Source organism: Salmo salar, chromosome 25 (genome assembly GCF_965601325.2).
Source record: "Salmo salar chromosome 25, fSalSal1, whole genome shotgun sequence".
Taxonomy (NCBI): domain Eukaryota; kingdom Metazoa; phylum Chordata; class Actinopteri; order Salmoniformes; family Salmonidae; genus Salmo; species Salmo salar.
Genome location: NC_138315.1, coordinates 4,537,787 through 4,551,361, shown reverse-complemented (window position 1 = coordinate 4,551,361; position 13,575 = coordinate 4,537,787). Strand labels below are relative to the sequence as shown.

Here is a 13,575-nt window from a genome sequence, read left to right as displayed (position 1 = left end):
ACTTTTTGTATAATGCAGGGGAGGGTGTTGGGGGTAGATGTAACATATAGGGAGGGTAGATATAGGTTAATTGGGGTGTATGGGCCACAGGTGGCGGCAGACAGGAGGGAGATGGTGGACTGTCTGGCGCCCCTGTGTGTCACAAATAGGCACTTGGTGATAGGAGGGGATTTCAATATAGATTTAGGGTTAGTGGGTGATAGTAGTGCAGGCGCCATCACCGGGCTAATGGCTTGCCATGGTCTGGTTGATGGAGGCCTGCACTCTACTCCGACAATGGCTGGTCCCACATGGCGCAACTCCCGGGGGGTTGCGCGGAGGCTCGACTACATTTTCCTATCTAGGTCTTTGGGTCAGTTGTCTGGGCGGCTGTTGCCTGTGTTCTTCTCAGATCACGACGGGGTGCTCCTGCAGGTGGGGTCGCCAGTCTGCCTCTTCGGTAGGGGGTACTGGAAATTAGATCGGGATGTGCTGGAGGAGCAAGCTTTCGTCGACACCTTTTTTGGTTTCTTTCGGGGGCTTGAAGGCCTCCGGTCCATGTGCGAGGGGGTGTTAGAGTGGTGGGATTTAGTTAAGGTAAGGATTAGGGCCTTTATAATAGGATATTGTAAGAGGAAAAAAAGGGAGGAAAGGAGGGAGGCGGATCGTATCCAAAGGTTGATTGAACTCGAGAACGAGGCAGGCAACCTCGGCGGGTCGATTGACTGGGAGAGATCCACAGCCCTGAAGGCGCAGCTCAGGGAGCTGCAGGAGCGGAAGGCTCGAGCTTTCCTGGAGCGTGCGCATAATGGCTTTTTAGAACATAATGAGACTTGTTCCTCTATGTTCTTTAAGTCGGTTAGGGCCAGACAGAGTAGGAAGATAATGCATGGGGTGAGGAAAGAAGATGGTAGCATAGTTAGAAAACCGGAGGAAATGGTCAGGGTAACAACTGATCATTTCCGAGGTTTATTTAAAGAGAGGGTAATAGATGTAGAGCAGGGAAATGTGTTTTTAGAACACTTGTCCCGGCGATTGCCGGAGGACATTAGAAATGTGATGGAGGCTCAGATCTCCCTCGAAGAGGTTGAGAGTGCTCTCAGGAGGATGGGAAAAGGGAAGGTGCCTGGGATGGATGGGCTGCCGGCCGAGTTTTACCTCAAGTTTTGGGGGATACTTGGACCAGTGGTCCTTGAAGTCTTGAAGGCCATCCTTGAGACGGGGGTCCCGGGGGGATCAATGGCTGTTGGTGTGCTGTCACTTCTTTACAAGAAGGGGGAAGTAACAGACCTTGGCAACTGGCGGCCGTTGACCATGCTGTGCGTAGACTATAAGCTGTTAGCAAAGGTCTTAGCGGACCGGTTACGCACAGCCCTTCCCTACGTCGTCCATGAGGATCAGACGTGCGGGGTAGAGGGCCGCTCTATTAGGTGGAACCTACAGTTGATCAGGGACTCCATCGCTTGGGTAGAAGACAGAGGGCTGCCTTTAATGGTAGCAGCGCTTGATCAGGCGAAAGCCTTTGATCACGTGAATAGATCATTTCTATTCAGGGTGTTAGGTAGATTAGGATTTGGGGAAAAGTTTATAGGATGGATCCGTACTTTATATGTCGGAGCGGGGTGCCGGGTCAGCGTAAACAGTCACTTAGGTGATGTTTTTGACCTCTCGTCTGGGGTCAGGCAGGGATGCCCGCTCTCGGCACTCCTTTTCGTTCTGTACATGGAGCCTCTGGGGGCTGCCATTAGGGCAGACACAGGGGTGGAAGGCTTGCTGATTCCTGGAAGTGGCGGTCTCCGTGTAAAGTTGACACAGTACGCCGACGACACCTCCTTGCTGCTTTGCAAGGACTCGTGCCTGACAAGGTCCCTTGCCATCATTGGGGACTTCACCCGAGCGTCGGGGGCGGTTCTTAACCACGCGAAGTCTTCCGTTAAGTTTTTCGGAAGATGGAGTGGTAGGACGGATGTGCCCGGAGGGTTATCTCTCTGTAACGGGGCCCTGAGGGTTCTCGGGGTCCACTTTGAGACCTCCGGCTCAGCGACGCTGCAGTGGTACAGAGGAAGCTAGCGATGTGGAGGGCTAGGTCTTTGTCCTTTTTAGGCAAGGTCCTGGTTCTCAAGGTGGATGTACTGCCATCTCTTTTGTATTTAGCGTACATCTACCCATTGCCGGCTTGTCTGAGGAGGCCTCTAGTGAGGCTAGTGTTTCAGTTCATGTGGGGTGGCAGGTACGAGTGGGTCGCCAGGGCACGCATGATCTGTCCCATCGGGGAGGGAGGTAGGGGGGTACCACATCTCCCCCTCAAACTGGACGCAATTTTTGTTTCTTTTCTGTTAACGGAGCTTGCTCAGCTGGTACTGCACCCGTCCGGTTACCTCCTGCGGGTGTTCTTCTCGTATCAGGCGAGAAGCGTAATGGTGTGGTCTAACACGGGTCCTCGGGCGGAACAGCTGCCGTGGCACTTTGGCCATGCGGCCAAGTGGCTGCGTGCGCACCCCGAGGTTGAAGTCGCCCGAGTAGGTTTAGATCACAGGCACCTGTACGAGGAGGTCAGACGGGCAGTAAGTCCGGCACCTGTAGTGGGCATCCCGGCGGTGGTCTGGGAGGGAGTGCAGGCGCGGGGTCTAGACAACAGGCTCAAGGACCTGAATTGGTTGAGCCTCCACAGGTGTTTGCCGGTACGCTCCACCATGTACCGGCATAGCTTGGCGCGATCCCCCACCTGCCCAAGGCTTTCTTGTGGCAGGGAGGAGACTGTGCGCCATGTCTTTTGGGACTGTGCCATTGCCGGAGTAGTATGGGCAAAGGCACGGGTGTTGTTAGGAAGGGTTAGAGGGGATTTTGTTTTGACTTGGGCTAGGCTAGAGAGAGGTGTAGGGAGAGCGAGGGGGACGGATAGGGATAGGTTTCTGCTCTGGCTTCTCATGAGCCTCTTTAAGCGGGGGCTGTGGGAAGCCAGGCAGAACATGGTTAAGACAGGGAAAGATTGGGGGGTGGAAGGAATAGTGAGGAGGGTGGAAGCAGATTTGAGAGGGAGGATGAAGAGGGAGGAGAGGAAGTGGGGGCAGCACGCTGCCCGGGAGAGATGGAAGGGGGGATTAGGGCTGGGGTTATTTTAGATTAGGGACGGGAAGATAGGGAAAGTTAGTGTTTAGGATGACGGGGAGGGATGTTGCTCCCCTGAGTTTTGTTTTGGGGTTTTTTGGTTTGTTTTATAAATTAAAATACCATTATTTGAGTTTGAAGGAATATATGATTTTGTAAAGAATGAATGGTATTGAACGTAATAAATTATTTTTTCTAATAAAAAAAATCTGTTCTTATCAGTTTAATATCTGATACGTCCCCCATCGGGGGACTACATATTAAATGGATTTTTCGAACAGGGAGTCGGAAATGGGGCTTGCTCCGTCCGCTCCACGCATCGACCCGGTATTGCAGTACCTCCGGGAACGGTGCAACACTTTTCTCCCATTGTCAAGGAAAAAGAAATACACCAAGCTATGTAAAACAGCTAGCAGAAGAAGAGAAGGAATGAAAAAAGAAGAATCATCCAAACTGAAACAAGTGCGAAGCCCCCTTCATGGGGGTCCCCCGTTTTCCCGCCATTTTACGTAAAAAAAAATAAAAAAAACATTGGCCAGGAGCGTGTGTGTGTGTGTGTGTGTGTGTGTGTTTTTGAGCCCCCCCCAAAAAATACAATCACTTCACCAGGATTGTGTGTGTGTGTGTGTGTGTGTGTGTGTGTGTGTGTGTGTGTTTTTGAGCCCCCCCCCAAAAAATACAATCACTTCACCAGGATTGTGTGTGTGTGTGTGTGTTTTTGAGCCCCCCCCCAAAATACAATCACTTCACCAGGATTGTCTATCTGTCTGTCTGTCTGTCTGTCTGTCTGTGACTTTTTACCCACAGCCCTCGAAAACTTGGAAGAGTGGGTTCGGGGACCACCCGCGGGGACCCGGCCTAGAGTGCACCGTGTGTGTCTCGGGCCCCGACCTCTGACTTCCATACGACTCTGGTTTCTCTTCATTACGCACAAGCCTTTCGCCTTTTACTAAAGACTTCCGTGGAGAGGAACACTTACGAGTTCAACGTATTTTTGGAAGGGCTTTGCTTCTGGCAGAGCCCGGTATCTTGTTTCAAGAGAAATTGACAGAGATGATGCCGAGACTTTTTGCTCAGGCGTTTGACTTGAAGCCGGCTGACCGACCTGCGTATTTTTTCCACTCAAAGTAGTCGCTCGGGCAATTGAGTTCAAGCCCGACGATGACTGGTGTATTTGCCGGGCATTGAACAAATAGTCGCACTAGGATTAAAGAGCTAGTGACCTAACGACGCATTAGCGACTTTTAAAAAAAAACACACCCGCCTGTCACCAGGGAAGCGTTGGGTGAGGAGGAGCCAACTTTTGCCAAACCGATGAGGTCTGCCGAGGCCCCCGGGGGCCCGGCGGGTGCAGGGGTCAATTTGTGGGTTATCGCTTCTCGGCCTTTTGGCTAAGATCAGGTTGTGTACCGAGGTGCCATAACACTCTTAGTCCAAAGCCGATGGCCGGAGGGCAGGATCCACAGTCAGCCAGAGGGGCTGGACTGCGCAATACGTTGCAGTTCGTTTGGAAGAACAAGGGCAAGCAAATTGGCAATAGAGAATGGTTCATCAGGACGGTGATCATTGAAGGGTTAAAGGTGGACCCAGGGCAAGTTTTCTGCTTGCAGCGGAACATGGCGGCGGAGGGCTACGACCTGTCTCTAAATGGCGAGGCCTTGTACAGGCGGTGTATGGACACCTGCAAAGAGAAGGAAGCCAGTGAGCCATTCTCAAACTTTCAGGTTGTCCCCTTGTGCCGGTTGGATCTAAAGGTGATTGCCGTGCATATCTACAATCCCTATGTGGGGGATGACAGCATCGTGGCGTTCCTAGGCCGGTTTGGGAAAGTGAGTCCCGGGGTGCGGTACCTAAGGGACGGGTATGGGATCTGGTCAGGGAGGAGGCAATTCCGTGTCGCACTGAACAGAGATCCGGAAGGAGCAGATAAGTTGGTGCACCCACCAGCCTATTTCTCCATTGGAGTGGACCGGGGGTACCTTTTTTATTCAGGCCAACCAAGTTTTTGCAGGCACTGCCGTAGCTTCGGTCATTTGGCCACGGGGTGCAATCTGCTGAAGTGCAGAAACTGCGGGAAACCAGGTCACGGGGCAGCCAACTGCAGGGAGGCTCGAGTATGCAATGGCTGTGGGAAGCAGGGCCACTTGTTTAAAGACTGTCCAAATAGGCAACGGACCTATGCGGAGGCAGCCGGTGATGGCCCCGAGGAAGGTGCTGCGGGCTCTCCCCTCCGGCCAATAGAGGAGGTCTTTGAGGAAATCCGAGCGGCAGCAGAGGAGGTGGCGAAAGCCCCAGGGGAAAGTAAAGTAAAGGAGGGCAGTCCGAAGGGGACTGTGGAGGAGATGGAACTGCTGACGGGAGCCTGGGAGGATAGTATACTGAGTGAGATGTCAGACGACTCGGCTACCCGAACCCTCTCGCGGAAGATGAGGTCATCTTCGGGGGGCGGGTCGACTGGATCGGCATCTTCAGACAATGGAGAGTCCGGGAAGGTGTACAAGGGGAAAAGAAAGAAGAGGAGGAGGGTCGCTGGTCGGGTAGCGATGGAAGAACACAGGAGGCCTTTGGTGGCCATCTCCAACCGGTTCACAGTGCTGAATCCTGATACCGGGGATGAAGGGTCAGATGTGGGGGCCGAGACACAGGATTCTGTTATCTTGAAGGTTCCTGCATTAGCAGCCTCTGAAGCCTCGGTGGGGAGGTCTAGGGAGCAGGTCCAGGGGATCTGCTTGGTTCCTGCGCTTCCTGGGACAGGCACCACGGAGATGGACACCAATCCTGAGGAGGCCTCAATGGACTGTGCACAGGTACTGTCAGGGGGAGACCACACTTCCAGTCCTGGGGAAGAGTCGTTGGTCTGCGGACAGGTATCAGCCTGTGTGAACTTTTCCAGCCCTGAACGCTCTTTCGTGGCACCAGGCACGCCGAACAGTGACCGGTACCTGGAAGGGGTGAGTGACAGCGGGATGGGGGAGGCTCCTATCTGACAGACTGTATGGAGACGCTGGGTGATCTTGCTTATTTCCTTGTTTATTTCTTATGGCACTTTTCACAGTAATAACAGTGAATGTAAGGGGATTAAGGGATATGGGGAAGAGAGGAGGGGTGTTTCAGTACCTTTCCTGTGTCTCCTTCCAGGTTTGTTTTCTACAAGAAGTTCATTTAAGGGATATGGGGGATGTTCCTGTTTTTTCAAAGGAGTGGGCGAAGGGAGAGTCCAGATGGGGGATGGGGGGGTGCACTCCTCTGGGGTGGGGATTTTGTTTGGGGATAGGGACTTTTGTGTGGTGGGTTCCTTTTCTGTTATACAGGGGAGGGTTTTAGTGGTTGATGCAGATTGGAGGGGGGCGAAGTTTCGTTTTATTAACATTTATGCACCTGCAGAGCCTCGAGGTAGGAAAGATCTTTTTTTGGCTCTGCCAGATATTTGTGTTACTAACCGAACTGTGGTTTTGGGCGGGGATTTCAATGTCTCTTTCGAAGGTACGGGGGACTTTAGCCTTCCCTATTTGGTTTCTGTGGTTAAAGATTTTTCTTTTAGGGACTCCTTCAGAGTCTGCGACCCCAAGGGGGAGGGTATGACATGGGCAAATTCAAGGGGTTCCAGTAGTCGTATAGATTTCATTTTTTTACCTGTATCTGTGCCAATATCGCAAGTCACTGTTTCTCCGGTCTGGTTTTCTGACCATTGCCAAGTCCAGGTAGTGTTCTCGGTAGACGTGCCAATATTTGGAAGAGGGTTTTGGAAATTAAATTCCCAAATTTTGGCGGATCTTTCCTTTAGGGAGGCTTTTAGATCCCATTATGAGCTATGGGGGGAGTGCGTAAAGCGCAATGTGCGCACCCTGGCTATTTCGCACTGTGTCGCTAAGGCCCGAGCAGACAGGGAGGTTTTTCGGCGGCTTCAGGGGGAGCTGACTGCTTTGGTGTCAGCCGAGAATAAGGGTGAGGGGAGGGATGTGGAGAGGATGGAGGTTTTAAAAAGTAAGTTGGGCCTGTATTTTCAGGGTAAGGCCAGGGACTTTCTCTTTAGGTGTCAACGAGATAAGTTCGAGTTTGGTGAGGCTAGCAGTTCATATTTTTTCAAACAGGTAAAAGCTGCCCATGCCAAAGCAGTTATTGCTCAGCTGCGAACAGAAAAGGGGGGAATGGTATCGGACCCAAAGGGGATGGTGGAAGCAGCGTCATCTTTCTACCAAGAGTCCTTTAGGGAAAAGGACATAGATGGGTCGAAAGAACACGTCTTTCTGGGGTTTTTGAGGGAAAAGGTTCCCCCGGAGGAAGCCTCTGATCTCGATCGCCCTTTCGAGGTTGAGGCTGCTTTGCGGGGTTTACCAACCAACAAAGTGCCAGGTTGCGATGGGCTTCCCCGGGAGTTTTATGTTACCTTTTGGGAGATTTTGGGCAGAGATTTTCTGTTGGTAGATAAGGCGGTATATGATTCAGGGCTCCTGGGGTCTTCAATGAGGGAGGGGATTTTGACGCTGCTTTACAAGAAAGGGGAAAGGGATAACCTGGGGAATTACAGGCCCATTACGCTACTGTGTGCAGACTATAAGGTGGTAGCCCGTGTCCTTGCGGGCCGCCTAAGGAAGGCTCTGCCCCATGTCATACATGAGGACCAGACCTGTGGGGTGGAGGGGAGGTCCATACAATGGAACCTGAGTCTGGTGAGGGACTGTATTGCTTGGGCCCAGGACAGAGGGGTGCACCTCATGTTGGTGGGCTTAGACATGGAAAAAGCTTTTGATAAGGTGCACCATGGGTTCCTCTTTTCAGTGTTGGAAAGGATGGGTTTTGGGGCTGGGTTTATGAGGTGGGTGGAGATTCTATACACTGCAGTGGGAAGTAGGGTTTTGGTAAATGGGCATGCAGGAGAGGTGGTTCCTCAGCAGACTGGGGTACGTCAAGGCTGCCCGTTGTCTCCACTGCTCTTTGTGTTGTACATGGAGCCGCTGGCAGCAGCCATTCGGGCAGATGCACGTATTAGGGGCCTCCGGCCCCCTGGTGGGGGCTCTTCAGAGGTCAAGATCTCCCAGTATGCGGACGACATGACTTTGTTTCTGACATCCGAGGGGAGTGTCGCCAGGGCGGTGGAGGTCCTGGGGGAGTTCGGACTGGCATCCGGGGCTAGGGTCAACCTGGGGAAATCCTCAGTCAAGTTTTTTGGACCATGGGCAGGGAGAGAGGAAGGCCTCAGTGGCCTCCCGCTCTGCTCGGGGCCTATGAGGGTCCTGGGAGTGGATTTTGAAGTGACAGGTAGTGAGGGAATTAACTGGGGGCAGAGGATCGCGAAAGTGCGCACCAAGGTGGGCCTCTGGAAAGCTCGTCGGCTCTCTATGAGTGGACGGGTTCTAGTCATTAAAGCAGACATTCTTCCGTCCTTGGTTTATTTGGCCTATGTTTTTCCTTTACCTCCTCGTTACAGGAAGGATTTAGTGCGAACCATTTTTTCTTTTGTTTGGGGGGGCTATGAGTATATAAAAAGGGACTGGATGGTGCAATCAGTGGAGGAGGGAGGAAGGGGAGTTCCTGACATCCCTCTGAAGTTAGACACTATTTTCTTTTCTTCAATATGTAAAAGTCTGGTTAACCCTTGTAACCATGGTTACAAGGCTTTTGCTTTGTTTTGGCTATCTTTCCCTCTGCGGAGGTTGATAGCCTGGGACAACTCTCGACCTAAGGCGGAATCCCTCCCGGCTCATTTTGAACATGCGGTGAAGTGGAGCAGAAGGCACACTGAGTGCCAGGAGGGTCTGCTCTGCATGGACCACAGGGCTTTATACAGGACCTTGGTGGCTAAGCGGGGTCCTGTCGGTGTCTATGGGGTAGGGCCGGTGGTATGGCAGGCAATTCAGCAAAAGGGTCTCTCTAACAGGTTGAAGGATCTAAATTGGTTGTGTATACATGGGCGTCTGCCAGTTAGGGAGGTCCTTTACAGGCACGGCCTGTCAAAGGTCAAGATATGCCCAAGGGAAGGGTGTGAAGGCGAGGAGACGCTCCGTCACACTTTTTGGGAGTGCTCCTTTGCCAGGAGGGTTTGGGGGGATTTGGGCTCCTTCTTCCAGATGCTGGGGATTCTATCCTTTGATGCAATTATGTTGAGGAGGGGTTTGGGGATCAGGAGCGGGAGGGGATCCTTTTTAATCTGGCTCTTGATTTCCTTGGGGAAGGTAGCTCTGTGGGATTCAAGGGCGGTTTTGGTTAAATCCAATGTGGACTGGGGAGTGGGTGGAGTGGTAAGTAGGGTTAGAGCTGACCTGAGGAAAAGGTTTGATTTCGATGTGGACAAATATGGCTTCCATGCCTCTAAGGAACGCTGGAAGTACCTTTATGAGTAAGAGGCCTTGTTGCAGTGGTTGGCCAAAGTGTATGTACTGTTTGCTTGATTATGTGTTTTTTTTCCATGTCCCGGTTTTGAAATGTCCAGTATTTTGGGAAATGTAAAGTGTTTACAATGAATGGTTTGGTTAAATAAATAAAAAATAAAAAAAATAAAAAATCTGTTCTTATCAGTTTAATATCTGATACGTCCCCCATCGGGGGACTACATATTAAATGGATTTTTCGAACAGGGAGTCGGAAATGGGGCTTGCTCCGTCCGCTCCACGCACGGTGCAACACTTTTCTCCCATTGTCAAGGAAAAAGAAATACACCAAGCTATGTAAAACAGCTAGCAGAAGAAGAGAAGGAATGAAAAAAGAAGAATCATCCAAACTGAAACAAGTGCGAAGCCCCCTTCATGGGGGTCCCCCGTTTTCCCGCCATTTTACTTTTAAAAAAAACATTGGCCAGGATTGTGTGTGTGTGTGTTTTTGAGCCCCCCCCAAAAATACAATCACTTCACCAGGATTGTGTGTGTGTGTGTGTGTGTGTGTGTGTGTTTTTTTGAGCCCCCCCCAAAAATACAATCACTTCACCAGGATTGTCTGTCTGTCTGTCTGTGACTTTTTACCCACAGCCCTCGAAAACTTGGAAGAGTGGGTTCGGGGACCACCCGCGGGGACCCGGCCTAGAGTGCACCGTGTGTGTCTCGGGCCCCGACCTCTGACTTCCATACGACTCTGGTTTCTCTTCATTACGCACAAGCCTTTCGCCTTTTACTAAAGACTTCCGTGGAGAGGAACACTTACGAGTTCAATGTATTTTTGGAAGGGCTTTGCTTCTGGCAGAGCCCGGTATCTTGTTTCAAGAGAAATTGACAGAGATGACGCCGAGACTTTTTGCTCAGGCGTTTGACTTGAAGCCGGCTGACCGACCGGCGTATTTTTTCCACTCAAAGTAGTCGCTCGGGCAATTGAGTTCAAGCCCGACGATGACTGGTGTATTTGCCGGGCATTGAACAAATAGTCGCACTAGGATTAAAGAGCTAGTGACCTAACGACGCATTAGCGACTTTTAAAAAAAAACACACCCGCCTGTCACCAGGGAAGCGTTGGGTGAGGAGGAGCCAACTTTTGCCAAACCGATGAGGTCTGCCGAGGCCCCCGGGGGCCCGGCGGGTGCAGGGGTCAATTTGTGGGTTATCGCTTCTCGGCCTTTTGGCTCAGATCAAGCTTGGTACCGAGGTGCCCCAAAGCCTGCTGAGTCAAAAGGTCGAAGGTAGGAGGGCGATAGAAAGTATTTTTGAATATTTTTGTAAAAATATCACAATTCTGCCATTTTGTGTTTTTTGTTATAATTTTTTCTTTTTTCTGGAAGACAGCAAGAGAGGAGCGGAGTCGAGAGTGTCATTCTCCTTGCGGAGATGACGCAAAATTCTGCAAATAGGTCGGTCCCAGGGATCGGACTGGCGAATACCATCAGGTTTGCATGGAAAGAGAAGGATGTTGATCCATTTGGAAGGACAATCCTGATGGGAATACTAAAGCTGACGGTACGGGACGTGTTTTGCCTCCAAGGCAACTCGTTGGAAGGAGCTTTTTTCACGGAAAGTAAGCACGATGAGATCCTTAAAAAGGTGAGAGCGGTGGGAGATACGAGGCCGATGTGCCATTATGAGGTGAAGAGTTTGGCAAGAAACAATTTCCGGGTTGTAACTGTCAACATTTATAACCCATACGTGAAGGATGAGGAGGTGAGGGCCTTCTTGGGGCGGTACATGGACAATGTATCGTCGGCAAGGCACCTCAAGGATTCTCTTGGGTTTTGGAACGGGAGGAGAGGTTTTCAGGCCCTCCTCAGGGAGGATCCTAAAGGACTGGGTGGGTACCTTCATCCCCCAGCTATGTTCTCCCTGGGGGCTGACAAGGGGACATTGTCTTATGCACGTCAGCCCCCGTTCTGCAGGCGCTGTATGGCCTATGGACACATCCTGGCCTCGTGCAGCACTAGAAAGTGCAGATTTTGCGGATCTGGGGAGCACGAGGCTAAGGATTGTGACGAGCCGAAGGCTTGCCACGGGTGTGGCTCAACAGCGCACCTGTGGCGGGAGTGCCCGGCTCGTCAGCGGTCATACGCGTCTGCGGCAGGAGGGGGAGCAGGAGCGGGGGATGGAGGAAGAAGAGACAGGGGAGGTGACAAAGACCCAAGCACAGGCCCAGAGAAGACGGCCACACGGAAGGAGGAGGAGAAGGAGGTGGCAGCAGGAGGCGAGGGAGGAAGAGAAGGCACGGGAGCAGAAGAAACAGAAGGACAGGAAGGAAAAGAGTAAGAAGGAAGCAATGAGCAGGCGAGAGCAACAGTGGAGGGAGAGGGGGTGGGGGGTGAGCCAGGGGTAGGGATTGGGGGGAGGGAGGAGGGGGGAGAGGGTGTGAGGGAGTGGGGGGGCAGTATGTCGAGCTCCCTCGTGGAAGAGATGAGGGTAATGGTGGAGGAGCTAGCGGGGAGGGAGGGGGGTGTCTCCCCGCTGCCTCCAACACCGAAGAAGAAAGGGAAGAGGAGGAGCGGCTCGGCAGGCTGTGGGGGGGAGGAGGGGGGCAAGCGAGTGATGGGGGAGGGAAGAACGCCCTTGTCCTCGCTGTTCTCCTCGGCCCCTCAGCAGCTGGTGGAGGGAGACTCCCAGGGCATGGCGCTGGGCTGGGTGTCTGAGGGGGGATCTCAACTCCTGCTTGGGGAGTTGGGGTCCCCTGCTCTCGACCTCAGTCCAGTAGCCGACAGGGAGAGAGGAACGGAGGGTGTTGGTGGGGAACCCAGGATGCAGGGCACTCAAAGGCCTAACACCATGCCTGCATCCTGGGTTGGAGAGATGGAGGAGGACGGGGGGACGTTGGGAGAGGAGAGGACGTTCCCACCGGATGAGACGGAGCAGGGGAGCATCAGGTGAGCCTCCTGTGTTTTTTTGTTGTTATGGGTTTATTTGTGCTGAAGTAAGGATTTTTGTTTTATAAATGATACATTCTGTTAAGTTTTTTAGTTTAAATGTAAGGGGTTTGAGGGACTTTGTTAAAGTGTGCCGAGTTTGTATTCAGCCTGGCCACGTAGTCCGGAACTGCCATGATTTTTTATGCCGGCGATGCAGAATACAAGGGCATTATGTGAGAGTGCGTCGCGAAAGCGGAAAGACCTTGCAATGGCTGTGGTGAGTGCGGCATCCGCTGCATGTGTACTGGGCCGACAGACGGTGTTGACATTGAACAACAGGAGGAGGTGGTAGAAGAGAGTGTGACAGAGGAGAGGACGGGAGGGAGAAAAAGGAGGCCAGGATGGTGAAGGAGAAGAGGGTGATGAATCTACTGTGGCAGATGGAATTGGGTCTAGCATGAACGGAGAGTTCTTGGACGCCGTCATCGAAGATGGAAAGGAGCCTGAGGGTGGAGGAGGAGTGTTGGCCAAGGATCCGTCTGAAGGTGCAGGAGGTGAAGGGTGAATCCTCTTAGAGGAAGGACTCTGTACGTGACGTGTCGACAGATTGAAGTCCAAAGAGTGAGGAAAGAAGCGAAGGAAAGGAGACTGGTCAAGCGGTGGATGGATTTGCTTTATTTTAATAATGGTAGGGAGAGGACGTGTGGGGTTGCTATTTTAACTTCTTGGGGCGCTAGCGTGCCACCCGTGGTGCATTTCAAGAGCAGCAAATTTGAAACCAAATAAATGTCAAAATTCAAATATCTTACACCCTTTGAAAGATAAACATCTCCTTAATCTAACCACGTTGTCCGATTTCAAAAAGGTTTTACGGCGAAAGCATAAAGTTAGATTATGTTAGGAGAGTACATTGACAATAGCTGTGTGTAATGTTTTGTCAATTCAAAGACAGGCGTCACCAACACCATAAAACCAGCTAAAATGATGCACTAACCTTTGACAATCTCCATCAGATGACACTCCTAGGACATTATGTTAGACAATGCATGCATTTTTAGTTCTATCAAGTTCATATTTATATCCAAAAACAGCGTTTTACTATGGCGTTGATGTTCAGGATATCGTTTCCCTTCAATAACCGGCAGTCAAGTCAGCACCAGAAATTAAATAATTAAAATTAGAAAACATTGGTAAAATATTATATTGTCATTTAAAGAATTATAGATTTACATCTCTTGAACGCA

At 51.5% G+C, this 13,575-nt stretch overlaps 2 non-coding genes and 2 pseudogenes across 2 annotated transcripts; all 4 read left to right on the top strand.

Moving 5' to 3' along the window:
• The first annotated feature begins 3,268 nt into the window (after positions 1 to 3,268).
• LOC123740300 (uncharacterized) lies at positions 3,269 to 3,448 on the top strand (annotated as a pseudogene).
• A 544-nt stretch (positions 3,449 to 3,992) lies between these two features.
• LOC123736199 (U5 spliceosomal RNA) lies at positions 3,993 to 4,109 on the top strand. Its single transcript, XR_006765991.1, has one exon. It is a non-coding gene; the product is annotated as a U5 spliceosomal RNA (small nuclear RNA).
• Positions 4,110 to 9,548: 5,439 nt separating this feature from the next.
• Positions 9,549 to 9,713, top strand: LOC145864162 (uncharacterized; annotated as a pseudogene).
• Positions 9,714 to 10,147: 434 nt separating this feature from the next.
• LOC145864165 (U5 spliceosomal RNA) lies at positions 10,148 to 10,264 on the top strand. The gene has a single exon (XR_014382747.1). It is a non-coding gene; the product is annotated as a U5 spliceosomal RNA (small nuclear RNA).
• Positions 10,265 to 13,575: the final 3,311 nt, after the last annotated feature.